Here is a 10,599-nt window from a genome sequence, read left to right on the forward strand (position 1 = left end):
TGGGGCTTTGCGGCACATATGCAAACGAGAGAAGCTGTCAAGGGCACCACATACATATTGCGATCCGGAATGCATCACTTCACACACACACATTTTCCTCCAAGGAGCTCAAGGTAATATACATAATTCTGCCCTCCCTGTTTTATCCTCAAAACCACCATGCACGGACCTTGGTAATACGCTGCACTATGAGAAGTTAACATCTGATGCCTGGCAAGAGGATTCTTAGATCATGTCAGAGCCCTCACACTCTAACTATTGAACTATAGACAGTCAATAAGCTGTTAATTTTTTGAACTCCCACCACATATGAAGTAATGTGCCTTTGTGACAACAGGTTATCCAGCATAGTAGTGGGGCATCTTTCAGAATATGTGACAGCCTACCAAGGGTCTGATGCCAGTGCAGTAAAAGCTTGAATGAGACTTGTTGTATTTTGGCAGAAATTATCTTTATAGAGTGGGTAGGGCCCTTTCCCCCTGTTTTTGAACACCAGGTGATGGGTTACATTAAATATTAGTCATGTAAACCCATTGAAATCAGTGGACTTCAGCATTGGGTTAACTCTGAATACCACCCCATGTTTTTAAAGTAACTGACATACACACAAAGAAGGAGAGTGAGAGCCCACCTTGGCCCAAATAGTACCTTTTACAGGACAAAAGAAGAGCAGCTTTATTCAGTTTGTCTTGCTGCTTGCACCTGGGCCTCTGAATGGTATCATCTAGACCAGAAGTTTTCAACCTTTTTGAGTCCATAGTTCCCTTGACCAACTACATTCTTTCTGTGGCACTCCTGTGGGGTTTAGGAGCCCAGTTATGTCACCTCTTGCTTGCAAGCTGGCAGCCTCTCATTCTTTTTTGAGTACCCTCTCTTGTGGAGTGTTCCCTCAGCCTCCTCTCCCCTACCCTCTCATTGGTAGTCCTCCAGGCAGCTACTGCTACCGTCCTTGGTCTCTGAGCTCCCAGCCACCACTACCCCAAAGATAGGTGCCTCCCAGAGGCACCATTTGCCTGGGGAGTTTGTAGCTAGGGATGCTGCAACAAACAGCTGTGCAAGCCTTTGGGAGGCAGATACGTGAGAGGGCATCAGAGGAAAGGGGGAAGGAAAGAGGGACAGAGGCTAGTGTTGCCCGTGGCCTTCCTGACCATCATTCAGGGTACCCCAGGATGCCACAGCACACTGGTTGAAAACCACTTATCTCTAGGCCATGTTGATTCCTACATAAGTAACAGAAACAAAGAACTGAGCATCTTGTGGTGCAATGGGATAGCCTTTCAAATATTTATACTTGAGACAATAATTTGGCTTTAGCGCTGTCATCAAAATGGCTTCAAATGCACCAGGTTTAATATTTTATCACAAGAGAACACAGAATGAGAAAATTTTTATTGTTGATCAAGGAAATATATTAAGCAAACAGCAGCTGATGGTTTGTCGATGAAAGCAAGCAAAACATCTGTGTGAATGGGTAAGAGGAACATTTTACACAGGCACAGTAAAAATATTATGTGCAGTTGTTCAAAGCATACAGCTGAGAACTATACTTCTGTCTTGGGTATTTGGTAACATACTGTGTGTGTGTGTGTGTGTGTGTGTGTGTGTGTGTGTGTGTGTAACAGTTACACAATTATCATTTAGTTGTTGTAATTGGTCATCAGCTCTCAATGCCCAAGCAATATTCTAAATTCCAATTGATACTAATCTAGTGCTGGTAAAAGGAGTTTTCATGCTATTGGCAAATCTGAATTTAGACCCCGTGCAAGTCTTTCCAAGGATATATCCCCCTCTCCCTCCCACTCACACAAACTTCTTCCTTGTATCCTTTTGGTCTACATGGAATTGTTAAGTCCCCCTATAAACACAGATTGGGTGACACCTCTTCCCAATCCAGTTCATACACATAGTGGAGACCAAGGGTGCAACTAGCCATGAATCCTCACCCAATATTCATGCTCCACGTTTGACCAACCCACATAGGCTTGTTTCATAATGCCAAGTTCTTGGATAATATCCAATAGTGATGCTCTAGGCCTGCATACACTGGACTTGCACATAGCCATATTCAAATGGGATTTACCAACATGGATAAAACTTTATTCGCATTAGCCAATGGCCATAGCAACAGTAAAACATTACAGTATACGCAGAAAAGGGAATTTGATATAAGAGCACAATTTAATGTCCCAAATCAGCTGTCAGTTAGTGGCCCTTATTCTGATTGCCCCTGCTATGAACCTAGCAACCTTTACTGTTAACTACTCGTTTTGAACTGATAGAAGAAAGGACATTGTGGCAGTGGTTGAGCGTCCTGGGATGGTTAGTACAAGTGGGGTGATGATCTCATTCCACAGGTCTTTGTAGAGAGTAAAAGACAGGAGGATGTGTGCCGCTGTTTCTCAGCCTTTTGGCTAAGATCAAGTGTAGTACCAACATGGATGTCTGAGGTAGTTGGAGATGGAGGAGATATGCCTTTACATGTATATGGGCTGATTCAGAGAGTGGTACTGCTTGATCTATCCCATTGTCACTCAACCACATACCTTTCCTTACAATGACACAAGCATCTCTTTCACCTTCTGCGGGAAACACAATACACAGAGGCTGCCAATGGCATATTCATTGGGGTCCACATATTCAAGTACAACACTGTTACTTGCCCTGCTTCTATTGCTACCCATTCCCTGGTGGCTAAAAAGGAGCTTCAGAATTTTCCCATCCTGCTCACGGGTGTTATTTAGATTTGTAGAAAATCAGCCAAGGCCCCCACTTTATCAGCAGTAGGATTATTTGACACAAATATAACCAGAAAACAAGCAGATATTTGTTTTCAAGAATATAATATGTGGTGAGTGTCAGACATCTTCAGAGAACTGGCTTTTGTATTATATATACTGGAGTAATATATTGCCAGGGCAACCCGATTCAAACATTCCACAGACGCATATCCTACGAGACCCTTTTTCATACTGCAGCTGCTTTAATAGTTGTTATTTGTTCTAACTGGCTCATGTGAAAAATACAGAAAACAAAATCCTTAAAACAGAGAAGCAGACCTTTGGCCCTCGGTTCTTTATGCTGTCACTCTAAATAAATGTCTTATATATTTTATGACGCACTGTGTAAAATAATGCAAACACACACTACTAAAATAGGGATGAAAATGACCGCTTTGCAAAAAAAATCCTTCAATGAAGACAAGGAACAATAGGATGGTGGTGTCTGCACTTTCTGGTAAAAGCGACAGCCATTCTGTCAACACCAGCAAGTGGCTTCTGCCGAGCTTTGACCTAGGACCTTTGTTCCTTAGGGCTGTGTCTCCCCATTGGAGCCCACACACCAGCTGAATGCTAGCCAATAAGTTTTGCCAGTTCTGTCCAACAAGTTTTGGTGTTAGTGCTAGAAACATCAGGCCAGAAAAGGATTGACATAGAAGCTGGATTGTGGGGTTGCACAGATGCCGTCATGACCAGGAAAGGGACCAATTCTCCTAGTCTGGGATATCATGAGGGGTCTTCCTCTTGCAGAGCCTAGTGAGATCTCAGGGTTGGTTGGGCTAGCAGCTGTCCATGGAGGCATGGGTCAATTCTGTGTCCGGGGCAGCTGTTTACCAGCTCCATCTGGTACGCAGGCTGAGACCCTACCTGCCTGCGGACTGTCTCGCAAGAGTGCTGCATGCTCTGGTAATCTCCTGCTTGGACTACTGCAATGCACTCTATGTGGGGCTACCTTTGAAGGTGACCCGGAAACTCCAACTAATCCAGAATGTGGCAGTTAGACTGGTGACTGGGAGTCCAGTATACCTGAAGGAGCGTCTCCACCCCCATTGTTCAGCCCGGACACTGAGGTCCAGCGCCGAGGGCCTTCTGGTGGTTCCCTCACTGTGAGAAGGGAGATTACAGGGAACCAGGCAGAGGGCCTTCTCAGTTGTGGCGCCTGCCCTGTGGAACGCCATCCCATCAGATGTCAAAGAAATAAACAACTATCTGACTTTTATAAGACATCTGAAGGCAGTCCTGTTTAGGGAAGTTTTTAATGCCTGATGTTTTATTATATTTTTAATCTTTTGTTGGAAGCCGCCCAGAGTGGCTGGGGCCCAGCCAGATGGGCGGTGTAATAATAATAATAATAATAATAGCAGGATTCCAGTTGCGTGGTGCATTCTGCTTGCAAGGCAAACACTCTGCCACTGAACTATGGCCCCTACATGTGTAGAGCCTGTACCAGTCCAATGAATGCATATATCTCAGGGGTACACACCATGTCCCTCCCTCTATGCATGTTCCCTATATTCATGGTTGAAGAATCCCTGTGATGTACACATATATAAAGCTGTGCTACTTGTTCCTCTTAGAAATGTCTGGCATAATTTCTCATAATGAGAATGATATACAGATCTTGCTCCTGTTTTGTATCATCTCAGGGACTGCTAGCACTGAATGCCTGTAAAGAAAGGCACCAAATGAAAATCATGGAAGAAGCACTGACAGTGGAACAGTCTGAATTTTTTTTCTGGTTTCTATGAAGAAGCAAAATGGAGAATGTGAAGACATACAGCCTCCTTTACACATTGTTGGGGGCAATGTGCAGCCCATTACTGGTGGCCTGAGATGAAATTGACAATCAGTTCTTGAGACCTCTGGGCACCACCTCTGTGTGGAGCCGGGGGATCAAAGGCTACCTCCAATTTAACATTAAGGTTTGATGCCAGCAGAATTTCAGAGGCTGCTTATGCCATTCTGGAGTCATCGGCTGAAAATTGCGAGAGAGAAATCTTGGGGTTTGGGGGCTGGGAGAGGAGAGTCATCCAGTTCTTTAATCTTGGTGACTTTAAACTCATTTATCACTCAAGGCGGGCAAAAAATATAGTGAAGATGCTTCTTGCAGACATATAAACTACTATAGATAGACCACATATATTTCCAGCATGCTGTACACCTCTCTCAATAAAGATGCAGTCACACTTGCTTTAATAAATCTTGCCAGTCAGCAACCAGATATGATGAATAGGGCTATTCTGCAAGAGAGAAATATGGGGTAATGACTGAAAATCTGTACCTTCCTTAATTTACATTGTGTTGTCCAGGATCTTCAAAGGCTGTGATCTAAGGGGTCTATTCTACCTTTGGTCCCAGCAGTAAACTGATTGTTTGGCTTTAACTTTCAGCATAGCTCAGCATCTAGCATACCTAAAAAGATGTGCCTTGTAATTTAAAAATGTGTGAATAAAAAGTCTTAGGAGGACTTTTTAAAAAACAAAACAGAGGTACAAAAAACAGAGACCTATTATTTAGACTCTATTTCAATAATTGTGTCGGGAATGGAGAATGCAACATAGAAGACTATGGAGGAAAATCACCTGAAAACTTGGGACGGGGGGGGGGGGGGAGTTACTTTCCAAAGTTAAGAAATACAGCACTTATCTTGCATCTAGAGGAAGAAACAGAGCTCAGCAGTAGTAGAGCATATGCTTTAAAATTACTATTGTTGTTAAATAAATAAATAAATAAATAAGCCATCTGCCCAAGAACCTAGAGTAGACTAGGAACCAAGCGGTCAAGCTGGCGCCCTCCAGCTCCCATCAGCCACAGGCTAAAGGGACAATGGTCAAGGATGAATGGAATTATAGTCCAAAACATCTCAAGGGCACCAGCTTGGCTTAGCCCAAATAGACAATACTGAGCTAGATGGACAAATAGTCTGGCCCGGTATTCAGCAGCATCCCATCTGCTCTAGACATCTGCTCAGTTCCCACTAAAAGGAGGGTGGTTCATTGGACTGGGGTTTTTATTCCCATTCAGGGACTGACTGGTCACTAAATCCTGAAGGAATACTTCTGCTTCATTCCACTGGCTTGCCTCGAGAGCCTTCCATTTGTGCAACTGAACATATGTTTTCTGTCACATCCACAGAGGATTAAATCAACATGTTTGTTTATAGTAGGCAACATCCCTGTGGTAGTTGAAGCAGAGCCAAATTCTACATTGTCCCTCTTCTGGGGTCTTTATATGAAGTTGCCTTAGAGAAAGGCTCTCTAGAGTGTCGGACAGAAGTCTTTACTAATAGTGCTATCTGAAATACTTTTAGATACCAAGCTAAGTTCAAGGTTCTGGTTTTGGTGTACAAAGCCCTGTACGCCTCATAGCCAGGATGCTTAAAAGAGCGTCTCATCACTTGCATATCCAACTGATCCCTGCACTCTATAGTTGAAAGCCTTCTGCAGATACCATTTTATTAGGAGGTCAAGATCGGGCTCTTCCATACCTTATTTCTTATCTGCATTGACATCATAGAATCATAGAACTGTAGGGTTGGAAGAGATCCCAAGGGACATCTAGTCCACCCCCTGTGATGCAGGAAGAATTCCACACAATGTAGGAATTTGGCATTTAGGGTTGTAGCATCTATACTTTTAAATCCCCTGTTGGAATTGTTTTCAAGAGGCTTTTGTTGCTTACCGTCCTGGGCTCCTTTGGGAGGAAGAATGGGGTGTAAATTTTACAATAAATAAATAATTTTTATGATAAATATTTAGCTACAGCAGAGATGAGGAGCCTGTGGCCCTTCTGTTGTTGGAGTCCAGCTGCCATCAGCCCCAACCAGCCAAGACAGAAACATTGCAGTCCTGAGAAGCAGGATTTTCTGCCTCGATCTCAGAATACTTCAGCATTTATTTCTGTGGGAATGGAATTTTGAGTTTACCTTATCAGAGATATGAAGAATGAGCTAAAACTGCAGTAATAATGAGAGAAGTTTGGGGCACAGCAGTAGTTCCACCAGAATAAACTATGCTTAGAATAAACAGATAGAGTCCTCTATTCCTGAGTCTGATTGGTCTATCTAGCTTGGTATTGTCTGCAGTGATTGGCAGAAGCTCTCTGAGATTTCAGGTTTTCAGAAAGCCCTAGCAGGAGATGTTAAGGATTGAACCTGGGACCTTTTGGACATAACACATGGGCTCTACAGTCCTTCCCCCACCACTGAGCTACGGTAATGAGCTAAGAAGCTACACTCTATTTTTGCATAATTGGACCTAAGTTACAGAAGTGTAGGTTTCAGTAGAATGTTAGGAGAAGTCTACTGGCCGTTAATGATGGCAAGAGCAGTTCAACAATGGAACTCTTCCTCAAGAGGTCCGGAAAACAGGCCTTCTCTGAAGTGGCTCCCTGTCTATGGAATGCTCTCCCCAGGGAAGTTTGCCTGGCACCTTCATTCTATGCCTTTAGGCACCAGGCAAAAATTTTCTTTTTTAACCAGGACTTTGGTTGATTTGATTGACATCCTATGGGTTGGGGGGGGGGCTTATTGGGTTGTTGCTTTTATTTTGATTATATATTTTGTGGTTTTATATTTTGATTTTATTCTGTGAACCACCCTGAGACCTCCAGGTATAGGACGGTATATAAATTACAACAACAGCAACAACAACAACAACTGGTGATAGGCTGTGCTGCAGGTATTCATTTGTGTCTTGTGTCTTCATTTGTGTCTCTAGATGTCTTGCATCAAATAGCTGGACTAGCGGCCTACAATAACCTCACCAGCTATGTGATTCTATTGTATTTGGCAAAACCAAAGCCCTCTTAAGACAGATCTAGTTCCTCCACAATTTAATGCTAATTGAGAACCATAAGAAAACAGGTGTGTGTGCACAGCTTTAAAAGAGACTGAAACAACCCCCCACCAAAAAAAAGTAGAAATGCATGTTTGAATCTAGTCCCTTGAGCCCCATGAAACATTTTCCCATTTAAAATTACATTTTGAACAAATTGCAGAGCTTGGAAGTATTATTATTTTTTTGCAACAATATTTAGCAACCCACGCCACACATTGTAAAATTACTGCATCATTCTGCTTTAATGTATGCAGTGTATGGCTTCCAACCAGTTGGATTCTGATCTAATCAGATGCAAAAACATTAAAGACTTTCCCCTCTTTTCATCATCAATTAAAAATTCCTTGTGCATATGATCATGGAATCCTGGAGACAAAGCTATGCAGTCTCTTTCATGCGCTATGTACTTTCAGAATGGATACTAATCTAGCAGAAGATTAGTATCAGCTCGGAGCATTTGTTCTCAGCACCTTTTGCTCCATTAAAATGAGAAATGACATGAGAATATACAGTTGTTGACAGTGGCAATGTTTTACACTTATCACTCATCAAAACAGAACAGCTAGGCTCAATTGCATACAAGAACCACCAAATTATTTCCCCCATACAAAAATGACAGATGGTATGAATAACTCTATTATTTACATATCAGCCCAACACTGCTATTTCAGTTCAGAAAGCGGGGGATCCATTAGTTTGTTTTTAACACATCATTGTTCCAGGTGTTTCACCAAAACAATGGATTTCATACTTCAAAAAGAATTAGCACTCCAAAAACCTGTTAGCTGTGAAATGGTTTAGGTAGTGCAACATCAGCATTTTTTAATTTTTTTGTTTTTTTCTGCAAAAATTGAGACACACAAAGGCTATGAGGGAAAATAAAGCAGGGTGGTGAAAGAGGTAGTTGGGTTTGGGAATTATTTAAGAAAGAGGATTTAAAGAAGTTTAATAGGGAGAGAAAGGCAGCAACATACAACTGATAATAGCTAAATTTTAAACACGCTGGGGAGAGGAAGATACCGAATGAAATCCACAGAGAAAATAATAATAATAATACAATGAGATAACTTTAAGGTGTTAGGGTCTAGGGGAAGTGGTGGCCATGTGAAGACTTCCAGCACAACTGAGGACCCCAATGAATCATTATAAAGCAGGCTGAACAATAACAATAGCAATAACAATTTATACCCCGCCCATCTGACTGGGTTTCCCCAGCCACTCTTGGCGGCTCCCAACAGAATATTAAAAACATGATAAAACATCAAACATTAAAACTTCCCTAAGCAGGGTTGCCTTCAGATGTCTTCTAAAGTCAGATAGTTGTTTACTTCTTTGATATCACATGGGCGTTTCACAGGGTGGGCACCACTACTAAGAAGGCCTGGTTCCCTGCAACCTTGCTTCTCGCAGAAGACCCTCAGAAGTGGATCTCAGTGTCTGGGAGTGGAGACGCTCCTTCAGGTATACTGGGCCAAAGCCGTTCAGGGCTTTAATGGTCAGCACCAACACTTTGAATTTTTGCTCGGAAACATACCGGGAGCCAATGTACGTCTTTATGCCACCTTGCCTGCCCCCCTCAATTGTACCTGGACTCTGGCTGCAACCTCTATCTCTCCTGCTTTTACTCCAACTTGTCAGGAGCAGAGGTAGCATCAGGCTCAACAAGAAATCCAGAGCTAGTGAAAGAGCCTGGCTAGCAGAAGCCAGAGAAGAACCAAGTGTGGATTGGGACCCAGCAGATGACCTGGAAGAGGGTCTGCCTGGCAGGATATATACCTACCAGTCTCTCCTGAGTCTTTGATGAAATAGGAGTTCCCCACAGGCTTCCACAGATAACTTCAGCTTGTCTTGCTTCAGCTTTGGTTCACCCTACCCCAAGGGTCAGGGATTTGATGACAGGCATAATGACAGAAAAGGTTGCTTAGCACAAACTCTGATCCCTTCTACATTTCCTACAGTCTTAAGATTTGTCCCCCCCCCCCTAACATTGTGGGCATAGTCTAGCAAAATTGAGTCACAACTAAATCACACTGAAATTGACCAGAAGTAGCATAGAAGTCATGTAGCAGAGCTGTTCTTTTCTGATTTATGTTTTAGGAACCCCCAAAACTGAGAAAGTGAGGCTGTCAATTCACTTCGTGGAATCGTTTGACAACGTTTCGCCATTGGTGAAACGGGGATAATGAAAAACATGGTTCCAAAGATGCCATTAGAGAGCAAATGACATGTAAAATTGTTTCTAAATTGCCTCATCATTCAGGTTTAACATGTTAAGAGCAACATGAGATATTGCACGTTGGTTTTCAGCATAAATCTTTGTCACTGTTGCCATGACTGAGTTGCACCATTTTAAAAGGGATGCAGCATCTACTTTTCCATTAGGAAAACACCAATACATCAGGCAATGTTCAAAACGATACTATAAGTAACCACAACAACAGCAAAAACCTTACATGCAGAATGCCTAAAGTAACTACTATCTTAGTAACCCCTGGGCTATTTTTGCCTAGGCAATGCTACACACAGGCATTGCTCTCTTTTCTACAGCTGCTTTAGTATGGGGAAGGGTGAACATTGTACTGTGATTGATAAGTACTCCTTTGAAAATGGACTGCATGTTCAATAAAGAATTTACTGTTAGCATATCCAGATTCCTGGCAGTCATCAAGAATAGCCCCCAACAGGTTGCAACAATAGGATAATGGCCATGATTGCACGTTTGTGATGATCTAGAATAAAAGAAGGTTGTACATTGGTATTATGCTGTCCAAGAGCTGTCAAAGCAGAAGGAGACTCATCTTGATGAGCTCTGACACTAGGAATCTTGCAGAGGAGCAGAATGAAATTGCCTAAACATCACTGATGGCTCAACATTTTCAATAACAATTGGACACAATGCAACATGAAGACCCAATCAGTAACGACATCCTGTATGGCTGTGTTGATTGGACACTTTCAGTTACTGAAACTACAAATGTCCAACA

At 42.5% G+C, this 10,599-nt stretch overlaps 1 pseudogene; it reads left to right on the top strand.

Moving 5' to 3' along the window:
* Positions 1-2,391: 2,391 nt before the first annotated feature.
* On the top strand, positions 2,392-2,541 carry LOC144328947 (U2 spliceosomal RNA; annotated as a pseudogene).
* The last annotated feature ends 8,058 nt before the right edge of the window (positions 2,542-10,599 follow it).

The sequence above is a fragment of the Podarcis muralis genome, chromosome 9, assembly GCF_964188315.1.
Source record: "Podarcis muralis chromosome 9, rPodMur119.hap1.1, whole genome shotgun sequence".
NCBI classification, from domain to species: domain Eukaryota; kingdom Metazoa; phylum Chordata; class Lepidosauria; order Squamata; family Lacertidae; genus Podarcis; species Podarcis muralis.